This window comes from Balearica regulorum, chromosome 11 (genome assembly GCF_011004875.1).
Source record: "Balearica regulorum gibbericeps isolate bBalReg1 chromosome 11, bBalReg1.pri, whole genome shotgun sequence".
Lineage (NCBI taxonomy): Eukaryota > Metazoa > Chordata > Aves > Gruiformes > Gruidae > Balearica > Balearica regulorum.
Window position 1 is genome coordinate 15038898 of NC_046194.1, and position 12413 is coordinate 15051310.

General features: G+C 40.2%; 1 long non-coding RNA gene across 2 annotated transcripts; it reads right to left on the minus strand.

The window, feature by feature from the left end:
• Positions 1-272: 272 nt before the first annotated feature.
• LOC142603327 (uncharacterized) lies at positions 273-6001 on the minus strand. 2 transcript variants are annotated; one of them, XR_012837238.1, is made up of 3 exons: positions 5945-6001; positions 2399-2508; positions 273-1245 (listed from the first exon to the last, which is right to left on the minus strand). It is a non-coding gene; the product is annotated as an uncharacterized LOC142603327 (long non-coding RNA). The 2 variants fall into 2 exon arrangements; XR_012837237.1 differs by having other exon boundaries at positions 2376-2508.
• Between the last annotated feature and the right edge of the window lie 6412 nt (positions 6002-12413).

Genomic DNA, 12413 nt, shown 5'->3' on the forward strand with positions numbered 1-12413 from the left:
GCCAGGACTCATTGCACATGCCTTGGATTAAGAGAGGAGGGAGGATACTGTTCTAAGAAAAATCAATGAAATATTTAAGCAGAAAAAAGTAATTTTGTCTCTTTGATTTCATCTGGTAGCAACTGAAAATACATTTTAGGAGCCTTTAAAGCACATCTAATTTTTCATTCACTGCCAAAAAAAAAAAAATAATAAATTTCTCTGCTTATTCATAAATACAAGAGCAGTATGAAGTGGTTACTGATTTACTCAATATATTATTGCACAACAGTGTTCTAAAGTACGAGGTTTAAAGGGCTGGAAATACAAAGCATTGAAGCATAGCAATGGTAATATTAATTTGCAGAGGGCAGCTGTATATGACTGTAACAACTGAAAACTGGACAGAGGGAAATGGGTTGGATAACAAGATCAGGAACTCATAAACTGAACATTCCATGCCCTCCCCCCAAAAAATCCCCAAACAAAAAACTCCAAAAACCCCAACAAAAAACCCTCAACAAAACAAAGGAATTGGAGAAGCTGCTGAAATTAAACAAAGCATCAAACCATAACCAAGAGAGGGTTGGGAGTAAGTCATGGCTGGAGAAAAGGGAAATGAGCTATGAGACAATGGCTGGAAAGTTAATAGTACAGTGAAAAGAGCTTTCTTACCAAAAAAAAAAAAAAAAAAAAGTTACAGTCACTAAAAGACTCCAACCCACAGCATAAAACCCAGAAATATTTCTCTGCATAGAAAAGGGTACTTGTATGCACATGCTGAATTCCCTGCCCACACACAATATGCATGAAGCTTTATAACTATTGCAGCAAAGGTTGAGGAAACAGCTGGTGCTGAGGACCTGGTGTCTGTATTGTCCAGACTTTGGGCATTTGTGTTTCAGATTGGCTCTAGCCTGGTCAGGCTTCATGTCCTGGCTTGCACTGCTTACCTGGAGTAGGTAAACAGGCTTCCTTTTGGGGGAAACTAAACTGAGATGTGGACAAGTTTGATCTAGAGTGGCTTCAAAATAGCTGTCTTGACCTGAGCTGCCAACACGGAGACCTCCAGCCTGGGAGCATGGGGTGCACTGCTGAAGCTCTTGTGCCCAGGCGCAGCTATTTGGGGTTTTGGTACTTGTAACCTTGTCCAAAGTTGATCAACAAGACCATTGCTTGCAGCTGATGAGTCTTCTGCACATCTTGTGGTTTTGGGTAATACTTATTTTTGGCAGAATGATCACGTGCTGCTTCTGCCCATCTCACCTGCAACACAAGTAAAGGGCTGATCAAAATGAGATTGCTGCATCAGTTCATAAAATGATGATTGCTGGGGACTGCTTGTGCTTGATGGGGACTTTATATATTTTCATGTTGATGAAGTCAGATGACCCTGATAATCCTGCCTTTCCTCCCCGTGTTTATACAAGGAGCAATGACCAGTCCCAGTTATTAAATACCACACGGTTGACAACAGAGTTGATCTTAGACCAACCTGCTTCTTGTGCATCTGCACCTCTGCATTTTGTCTTGGTCATTACCCAGAGGACACTACTCATAAACTGCATGGCATTTGTGAGCAGGGTATTAGTTTTGTTAAGAGTTGTGTACCCCATCAGAATTTGAATTTGTTTTATTTAAAGTCCCATTTGTAATTAAGAAATACAGGAGCAAACTGCAATGTCCTAGAAATGGTTATCGTCAGTGCATTCACTGTTGTATAGGAAACAACCAGATCTTCACAGTGCTCTCCAGGCATTTTTATATCTGTTCAGAAAGGGCTGCACAGGAGGCTCTGTACCATTTGGCACTCTTTTTATGTAAATGAGCACAGCTGAGGATTGTGGCTATTAATATATTTTTAATTGAGAATACATTGACTAGGCAAAAAGAGAGATGTTTACTCTATAGAAATGCTACTGGCAGTCTTCTCTCCACAGAGCATCAACCAGGAAAAAAAAATTAAAATGGTGGCATAAGGGTTTCATAACTTAAAGATACATTTTGAAGTAGACCATAAAATTCAGGGCAGCATAATAAAAACAATACTTTCTATTGCACCGTCTTGCCCAGGCTGTCCCAAAGAGTATAGTGCAGGTGCTGGCCTTGGCATGGAGAGCAAAGGTGCCCAAAAGACTTTCCCGGCACTATGTGTCTTTTGTCATACTGCTTTAGTTTTCTCCCTAGCAGTGGCACCTTGTGCTAGCCCTCTGCCTTCAAGAATACAAATAGCCAAATAACCTTAAAATGGCGTATAGGGAGCAACAGTAACTTAAACTAAGCCTGATCCAAAGGGGTGCAGAGTCACTGGGCCAAAACCTGCTCCCGGTTCCACCAGTGAAAACACCAGCGTCATGTGTCTGTGCTGGCAGAGTGCTTTATCGCAGCTAATAAACCTTAATGAGCATTGCTGAGTCACCCCGCACGCGTGGCTGGGCCTGCCGGGATCTGGCTTCCCTCTCCCGTCTGGGCTCCTCTGCTTTGCTGCGTGTTGCACGGCGCATGTGCACCTCCGGTCAGACTTTATGCCTGTGGATAAAATTGAGAAGGATTTTTCTCAGACATCCTACTTAAGGAATTATTTCAGTCTGCTTAAAGGGAGTTAAATATCTTATATATTGAATTTTTATATCAATAAATATGACAATAAAATCTTGATAACCACTCATTATCTATGTGTCCTAGGTCTTATCTAGTATGAAAAAGACAGTACTGTCATTACTTATTTTAAAGTATATTTTATTCATAAACCTGTAGATTATTCTGAGTCATTTTGGTTTTTAAACCATGAGAGTTGTATAAGATTATATTTTCCAGCTTAGAAAAAGGAGGTTGAGTTGTCTCTGATAGAACAAAATGAAGTTACAGATAGGACCACCCCAAAACATTGGCTCTTAACTTGCTTAATTTCCGTTGAACTATAGGAAAAGCAGAATTCCTGGTGAAGTGGAGGTGGCTAGAGGTGTACACTTGATATTTGGATGTAGGGGGTTTCCCCTGTGTCAGGTGGAGAGGGAGCAGATTGCTAGTGGAAGGTGTTTGTACCAGAAGATCTGAAAACGTATGCAAAGAAGCACTCTCATTTTCCAGTGAAATAAATATTCACCCTTAGTACTTCAAAAATTGGGCTCCAAGTGTGGAAAGAAAGGGTAAGTGCTCATAGCAGATTCTCAAGTTTCAAGGACAACGTTGTGACAGGTACAGCACAAGAGTAGGGAAAATGATAGAAAGCAGGACAAAAAAAATAAGCTTTTCTTTATAAAATTCTCATGTTTATTCCTGAAACCTCCCACAACACTACTAGGGCCACCCTATCTTGATTTAGTTCCCCAAATGGGTGGACTTGCTTTCCAGATAAGATAGTGGCAAAAGGCATGTTTCAAACTAGAACTGGTCCTACGATTCTTAGGAGGTGAAACTACCTACAATGCAAAGAGGCCCTGGACTAAATCTCAGTGTATGTGAAAAAAAAAGTCCTCCCTCAGCGTTGGGGTGGCTGCCTCCAAAATGCTGCACGTTTTGGGAGCAGCGTGATCTAGGAAATTAGTATTAACTCTGTAGGAGCAGACGAGTGTGGTAAATCAGCCCGTATAATTCTTATAGGGAAAGTGTTTATCCAAAGGACAACTTCCACCTTCTGTTATTGGAGAGACTGGTGATGCTGGGGAGGTACTGAGCTAGCTACAAAGGGGGACAGGACAGACTGCTTGGTGCAGTGTTCAACACTAAATATGTAATAAAACTGAAAATTAATGCTTTGCTATGAATCACATGACCAAAAATCAGAATAGCGTGAAATAGCGGTACTCAAGGGATACTGAAGTGGGACTTGAAGGAAGTAGAAAACTCCAGCAATGGAATAGAACATAATCAAGCAGAAGAGTTTTGTGTCAATGTAAAGAATAATTTCTAAATTGCCACAATATTTTGTTTAAATGAGAACAGGCCCATTAACACAAGGGAAGAAAAAACCCTGGATTTGACAATAAATTCCTGAACTGTGGGATTATTTTTTTTAATGAGGAGAAAAAAAGGACTGAACTTGCAGGGGGGAGGGGGATAAAGAAGGAAAGTATTTATACCATTCTGGGACTGCTCTTATCTACAGCAGAAAAGTAGTCTCAATTTTATACCATTTGCCACTTGCTGCCTGGGTGGTGGTGGTGGTTTAAAATATGGTCATATCTGCACTTCTTTGGCCTTTTATAAAGTGCTATCATTTCAGTTTGCACTTATGTTTTTAAGAAAAGTCTTGTTACTTTTTCTCAGCTCAAGCTCTTTTTCCTCCTGGAACTGGTTTGTCCCCTCTGATTCTTATAGTGTCAGAAATTAATTTCCTGCATATCATTTGTGGCCTTTAATTATCTCTGGGTTAATCTGCCTTCTTTCAGGGAAGCCATCTAGCTTCCCCAAGCCAGTCCACAGGGAACAGAAAGCCCTGTTGGGATGACCCGTCCCTTGGGGCTCTGCGGGCAGGAGATGCGTTAGCAGTGCTGGTGAGGGGCTCTCCCACAGGGGCACGGGAGCTGGCGGCAGCAGCGGCACCACTACTCAATTCACCCCGCTCTGACTTTCCTAGTCAGATGCATCCCTGTGCGCCGTCACCCATCATCACCACAGACATTTTAGTACTCTGTACCTCTCTTCTGGTCTAATGGCAGGAGGCAAGGTAAAGGAGTTGTTAATTTTATCCAATGCTATGTGACTGTGCGGCTAAAGAATTTATTCACTGGAGACGCCGTGAGCTAAAGGTCCTTTTTGGCTTGTTCTTTCCCATGAGCTGAATTTTAACACTATGCTCTGGTTTTTTAAGTCTGTGCAATAACTGATGTACTATTGGATGGTTCTGGATAAGGCTACAGGGGGAGAAGCCACTTGCAATTAAAAGAGGTTCAAGATATGAATTGGCTGTGATGGAACTAAGTTGCCTTGTAAAGGATTGGTTTTCTTCCCTGTAATTCTAATCTGGAAAGCATCACCTGGGTTAGGTTTTCATATATTTATCCATTAACTATTTTTAAAGGTAATTATTTCCTGAAGCAGTAAAATGGTAATGTTTGTACAATTAACAATAAGAACATATGAAATGACATAGCAGCTCTTGTCTGAATGATTGCGTGCAATTTGGCATCTCTGATGCTACTGTGTGCCGTATGACAGGTAAAGGTAGGCATGACATTATGAAAACAGTAAATTGATTTGCGCTTTGCCACAAAAGCTTTATCTGCAGTAGTGCAGCATCTTAAAAGTACAGTGGAGTTATGAAAACTACATGTCACGCAGTGAAAACAGTGACTGTGACTTTACCACCAGTGATGTCAGTAGCTTCATCTCCCTAGGAGCAAAGAATTAAGCCAAGAAGCAAGATACTTGAAAAGTCAATCAAAATTAATTAGGAAATTACAAATCAATCAATAATACCCCAAAAAGTCTTGTTATGACCTCAGTTACTTGTTTAAGCATAAACAAGATAATCGGCTACATTTCCTGTCTAGAAATAAGATCATTGCCAATTAACTTAGGACTTAATTAACTCTCTAAGGTACTGAACTTTTAGATGCATCATAGACTGTGTCTTAACATTATGATTAGTGATTGCAGTGACTCTAGTACATTCTTGATTTATTATTATTATTATATAACTATTACATTTACAGTTATGATGCTATTAAAAAACAAAGCCTTCAATATTACATTAAGGACACACATAAGGTCCCACATAAAGGACAGAGGCATTAAATAAAAGCAGAATTAAACAGACGATATAAGTTTACATTGGAAACCCACCAGTCCAGCTTCTTTTCTTTGCTGGGAGGCATCAGCATAAGAGTTCATACATTTAGAGGTATCAATTTTCCATTGCCCAGCTATAATTGTTCTTTATTTCTGGTCATGAGCTATTGGATATGCCAGCCCTTTGGCAGCTCGGAGAAGTCATGGTATAGCACTATAATGTAATCCCTACCTTCTTCTGAAGATCCTTCCTGCTTGTCTCTTCTATAACAAAACTTGGGACAATCTTGATTATTTTTTTTTCTTTTTCTTTTCTCTCATGACATCCCAGCAATTTCTTTTTTCCGACACCTCAGTGACCCAGTTTTCTTCTTTTGCTTCTCTTTCTGTTTTAATAACTACAAGCTGCTCTTTTTCCAAGGCTGAGAAGAATTTGTTCTGTGTTTGCCAGGAATAAACAGTCCAGTGGAACAAGTGTTCTGTCTGCTGAACAGAGGAGTGAAGTTGGATCACCGCAGACATTTAAAGCTGTTCCTTTGCTCAAAGTGGATGTTAACACTAGTTGTTTGGCGGCATATGATAAATGCCTCCAGAACACCGAGTGTCTGGCAATAAACCTACTCTATAAGTAATATGCAAGTGTAGCTATTGCCTCGCGAGCTGGCAATAACACCACCAGCACGCATCTTTTGTAAATGGGTATTTTGTCTTTTTTACGACCCTAAAAAAAGTCACTACAAAAGTATTCTAATCTTTTATTTCAGAAATACTGTCACCTTGTCTGTAAGTCAAATGCTTTTTGGGTGCCTTTATGTATTCTTTCCACCAGGTAGAACAGTATGAGCTAGTCTTCACTTTTGGCTTTACCGCAGTTTTAGCTGGCACCTAGGCTTTGGCTTCCTTACTATTTTATGACTGAGCTGGACAAATGGGGCTAGGAAAGCCAATGTACCGTTTGGCACTGATTATATTTACAGCAAGAGTGGGTTACCAGCAATATTTTGTTTCATGAAAGAATCAGTTCAGCTTTAAGAAAAGCTCACAGCTCCCATGTGTATTATCTTGCGGTTTTGGGTTTGTTTGGGGTTTTTTTTGTTTGTTTGCTGTGTCCAAACATAGGAAGTAAAACAATCTGGTATCTGCTTCGAATCTGGCAAACTAGACATAGGTGGATTTAGGATTTGCAGGGCTTCTTTTGAGAAAGAAACAGGCTTACAGAGAACCCTTTGACAGGATTGACCCCACTCCTTTACAGTGTCTGAAGATCAGGAGCTTCCTTGTCCAAATCGCTCCCGGGTACCTGTTTTGTGACCAACTTGCTAATGATATATGCATACACGTGGTGGTGTTGCCACGAGCTAAGCTGAAGCTTCTGCATCTCTCCATCCACTGGTCCTAGGCTGGGACTTCAGTTAAGAGCTCTTACACTCCACAGCATCTCTGACAGGTGCTATATATATATTCAGTACTTCATGCACACATTTTCCTTTAATTCATGTCTAGATTGGTAACATAACATTTTACCTGGATCTAAGAATAAGTCTGTTACAATAAAGGGGGTGTCTACCTAGGGAAGTGGATTTGGCAGAGTCTGCCAAATATAACAGGTGAGCTATTGTTTCTAAAAAGGCTAAAGGAATCCAAAATGAGACACTCTTGTTCTAGAACAGCAATATCCATCCTGGGAGTGTCCTTTCTGGAAGTGAGCCAGGAATTAACTCCCTGGAATAATGCTCCATGAGGGCTCACCCCTTGCTGTTGTCTCATGGGCTTTTTCCTTCAAAATGTGAAGCACTCAACACAGAAACCCAGTGCTACATACAGACGTGAGCTTGCTTACCTTAGCATTTTTTTTCTCCGTTGCTCTTGCTCACTATTAAACGCTGTTTCACAAAACTCCTGGTGTTATCCACATTCATATATTGAGCACTTTTGCTACGCAGGCCATGTTGTTATTTCTTTGTAGGAAAAGAGCAAGTGATGAAGAATGCCTTTTTCTTTTCAGATGTAGTCCTAGCTGCCAAAGATATATGGCTAATTAGAGTAATGTTAGAGCATATATGGATCACTTCTCACATACATGTCTGCCTTGGTTTGTGTGCCTGGGCTTCCTTGCAGAAACATGGCTGGGAGGAGATTGAGGAGAGCTGGTGGTGCTCATGCAGAATTCATTTCTTCAGTATTATGACTCTTGCTCTGGTGCCTTTCTTCTAGGTCCTTCACCCTTTCCTCACCATTCTTCATGTCCCAGGGTAAAACCAAATCTAACTCTGGGGTAACTGTGTCCATCATTAGTGTCAAGGATCATAACAGCCTCTGTTCTTGCACCCTGTGGTTCAGCTGCCACTTTGCCTCTGCTTGGCCCCAAAGCCAGGCTGAGAGGGAAGCAGCTTCTGCAACATACTTCGGGTTGGCTTGTCAGTGGCTTCCGATGAGCAGGGAGAAAATGATGATGTTATTGCTATTGCTGGGTAGTGCAAAAGTACTACAATCCTTACAGGCATTAAAGAATTGAGTTATGCCTGGGCGTTTGCTAGTTATGTACTTGCTCACAGTCACGCAAAGAGCCTGTTCAAGAGATGGAATAGGGCACATCTACTCTGCCTCCCTTTCCTGTGATTTAAAGGACACTCCTAATCATGACTTTATTATGCCTGCCACACACTGCTTATATTTCTGAAAGGAGCTTGACTGAGAGTACTGACATTTCTTAATGATATTTTGATCATTTTCCTGTAAATTATACTGTTAGGAAATGTGCCAAGGAATGGAGAATTTTACTTTTGACCAGACTTAGATGAGTAAACCTTGCCACGGGTTCTGGGTGCTCACGGTCTTTCTAAGATGTACTTAAGATATTAGGGGCCACATTTGAAACTTCTACTGAATTTCAATAGGCTTTGGGTTAGACCCGTGAACACTTAACTTTTTTTTTTTTTTTTTTTTTTTTTTTTTTACAGACTGTGACCATATTGCTTTTGTAGTCTTTAGGTCACCAAGTTCTTATGGTCTCACGAGAAGAAGTAATGTCACCATTTCTGTTGCTCAGGAGCGATTATTGTGCCAGGTACAGTAGCACAGAGTTAGGAGACTAACCTCTCCGTGCTGAGTGAGGAGGGAGGCAGCCTGCGGTGGGAGGTCAGACTGGTGGCAATTGAGGCCTTTTCATCATATTTAGGTACTTTGCTCTATTCTGGTAGCTGGTGGCTTAGGCAGGAGAGATTAAACTTCAGGGAGATAAAATATAAGGGATGAAGAAGGAAAGGGGAGGAAAAATATGAAATGTGTGACACATTGCAATGATGCAGTTATCTTGGCAGTTCATGAATGACACAACAAATCCCAGATACTACAAACAGTGTTAATTCTGCGGGCTGTGACACATGCTCCTCATGCTCAGCCTACCCAGATCAGAGGATCTATCATCAGTAATTGTCACAGGCAGAAGCCTATGCTGTTAAAAACAATCTGATATCAATGGCAGGTGGGACTGGAGCTTGCAGCAGCTTTGGAAGGTTTGCTTTATTTATATTTTGCTCCATAATGTGTGGTGCTATGTATGGACCAGAATCTGGGGGTCCATTCCAGCTTTACCACCTCCTCTACCCAGCAGTCTTCTATCCTGGTGCAAGGAGACTTCTTATGTGGAAGGGAGAGAAATCCCCACTGATAGAAATGATATTGCGAATTGGAGGGCAACAGCTAAGAGAGTCCTTTATCAATAACACACACTGGATGTCAGCAAAACCACAAGCCTTTCTGAAATAAGTCAAGATAATCTTTTTCAAAACCTCCTTCAGCATCACCCTGAGACTGGGATTTTATTGTTAAGTTAATAAAATGGTCTTTTGTTTTCATGACATAATTTACAGGGCAGACTGCACAAGCTCACCAGCTTTTGGTTACAGCCTGCATGGCCAAGTCTTCATTGCTTCCAGCCCTTGAGTAACCAGGCAAAATCTGATCAAAGATGTTGACCCATACTGCAGCTCCACTTCTGATTACACTGTGGGTCAGCACTTAGAGTATGAAATAGTTTGCTTTACCTGGTGAGTTCTTAAAAGAAGCAGCAACAACTTAAACCTTGACATTTAAGTTCTACTTCCAGATGCTTTTGTAGAACTATCCAGCCGAGGCAATCCTGTCAAAGTCATGTCCACTTAATGGCATTTAATTCAGCTGCTTTGTTGTCGTTTTTTCCCTCCATAAGCAAACACTAAAGCTCTCTATTTCTTCCATGAGCGTGTTCTTGCAGAGCTCTGTTCTGAACTATAAACCACAAAAAGCTACAGCCAACTGCAAATCTAAGGAACAGCTGGAAAATACAAAATGCAACTTCCAAACTTCCTAATGGATAACATAAGCATACCACACCTGCAATTCCTCTATCCCTAGTTAACGTACCTATTGCCATTTGCAAGTAATAGTGTAGCCCTTCTGCTTTAAAATTCTTCAGTCAAGCAGACCATGCACTCATAAATTGAGGTTATCTGAAACAAATATTGCCCCTCTGCTTTTTTCCTCTCTAAAATCTCCAAAGATTTTAGAGACATTAGCAGAATACACACCGTCATTGGTGACTAGAGCCAAGCAATCAATCTTAGAATCATCCCTGGAGTGCACTAGCATTTCCTTGCACATGGGTGCTTTCAGAAAGCAAGCAAATTACCTGTTTAGAGAGATTAAGTGAGTTGGTGGACTAACCTGCAAACTATAATTTAAGGAGTCAAAAGCCTTTCTCTCCCCACCCCCTTCCACAGAAATTAACAACTCCAGTAGCATAATGTTTTTTTTGTACTGCTGCTCTCTCTACAGTAAAATATACTTTATTACTATTTGGAGGCTTTATCCCTTTATGACAACCAGTATCAAGAGTAATATTACACCAATAACTTGGTTTGCTAAGTATTAATACAAGGGAAATTATGCTAAGAGCACTGTGTGAGTTTAATTGCAATTCGCACTTTAATATTTTGATGCAGCTGTAAAAATGTAGAATGAGAAACATTACAATTCTATTAGATACTAATAAATTGTGTTGTGGAGGAGGATATGAGCTGTACTTGCCATAATGAAGCACATTCTACTTCCCATCTCTCTGTTTTGATCTTGCATGTGTTCAGCAAAGGTGCTACAGAACAAGTAAGAAATGAATACAGGGTTATATATTTTTATTTCCAATAATCAGAAACAAAGTGAAAATAATGTAAATCATATTGCTCATGAAGTGTTTATGTCAAACACTTCATTTTCTTTATGTAAAATGTGAGATTGTTTAGAATGAATCCTAAATGTTTAATTTATTTTTTTTTCTTTTTTAAGCTTAAGCTTTCCAGGTTTAGATGCATCTAATAAAATGAGAAATACTCAGATATTCATCCGCTTTCATTTTCTTCTTAATACAAATTACATTTTTAAACTGCTATATTTTTCTCTGCTATTTCTATTCATAAATGAGAGATGCACTGTGGCAGCAATGCTTCCATGGAGCCAAATCTTGCTGGCCTGCTCAATTAGTCCTATTGCATTTCTCTGGGTAACCATTTCCTGAAGGCAAATGTATACTTGGCCCTGGACTAGTAACTTCAGCACATGATATCTGAGGCTGTCCTGTAAGAGCCCTCAGAAGGAGAATGTAAACTGTGGTGCAGATAGCACATAATTACATGCGAGATATTTGAGTTGTTGACCCCCTTACGGCATTTCCAAGTACCTTTTTTTTTGTTTGTTCGTTTGTTTGTTTGTTTGCATGTGTGTGACAGTAACTAGTTCTGCTTCAGTAACTCACTTGCTTTCAATCAGCTGTCTATGCCCTGGATCAGTTGCTACAAAAGACACTAGTTTTCATGTTCAATAATTACAGCTCTCTGAGAATACGGCCAGGATCAAGGACTCTTATGCTGGGCACTGTGGACAGCTACAAAAAGATATGGTCCCAAGTTAAACATCTTTTAATTAAGGCAAGTAAACGATTGAAGAAGGTAGGCTGCACTCAGAGATACCCAACTTCCATGTCTTGTGTGTTCTGAAATAATTGTGGATGTTCAAAGCATAAATCCTGATATCGGCAGCAACTGAAAGGAGACCGAGCTCCTTATGATCTGACATCCAGGCTAAAATACATAGAACTATGTGACTTCAGGCAAATCACTCAAGCTCCTCTTGGCTTCTGTTTCAGTAGCTGGGAAGCAGATATAAAAACATCTCTCTTCATCCGCAATATATTTTTCTGACTAAATATTACTTGAGTCCATTTTTCCCCCTAGATTATTCTATTTTCAGAGAAGTGCATGTGCAGGTGGGAATGACCCCACTTCTGTGCCACTAATACAGAGGGAGAATAGTCTCCTGTAGCAGCACCTTCCTTAATTTATCAATAACAAGGACAAGATTAGCCACAAAATATTTTGGTATCAGCACTTTGGTGTCACACTACTGACAGCAATACAAGACTTCATGGACAAGCTAATAAAGACCCAGCTCACATCCTCAGGAGGACAGCAGAGCAGCACTTGAACAGATCTGCTGACCATCTACATGTAGCTGATATTAAATAGTAGTTTACTGTGTTGGTTTTTTTCTTCAAATGTATGTGAATCATTGTGTGCAGGTAGGGGATGATACAAGATTGCTGATTAATTTGTTCTCCTTTATTTGGAGTGAAACCAAGCAATGTTTTATTATCAGGCTGATTCTCCAAG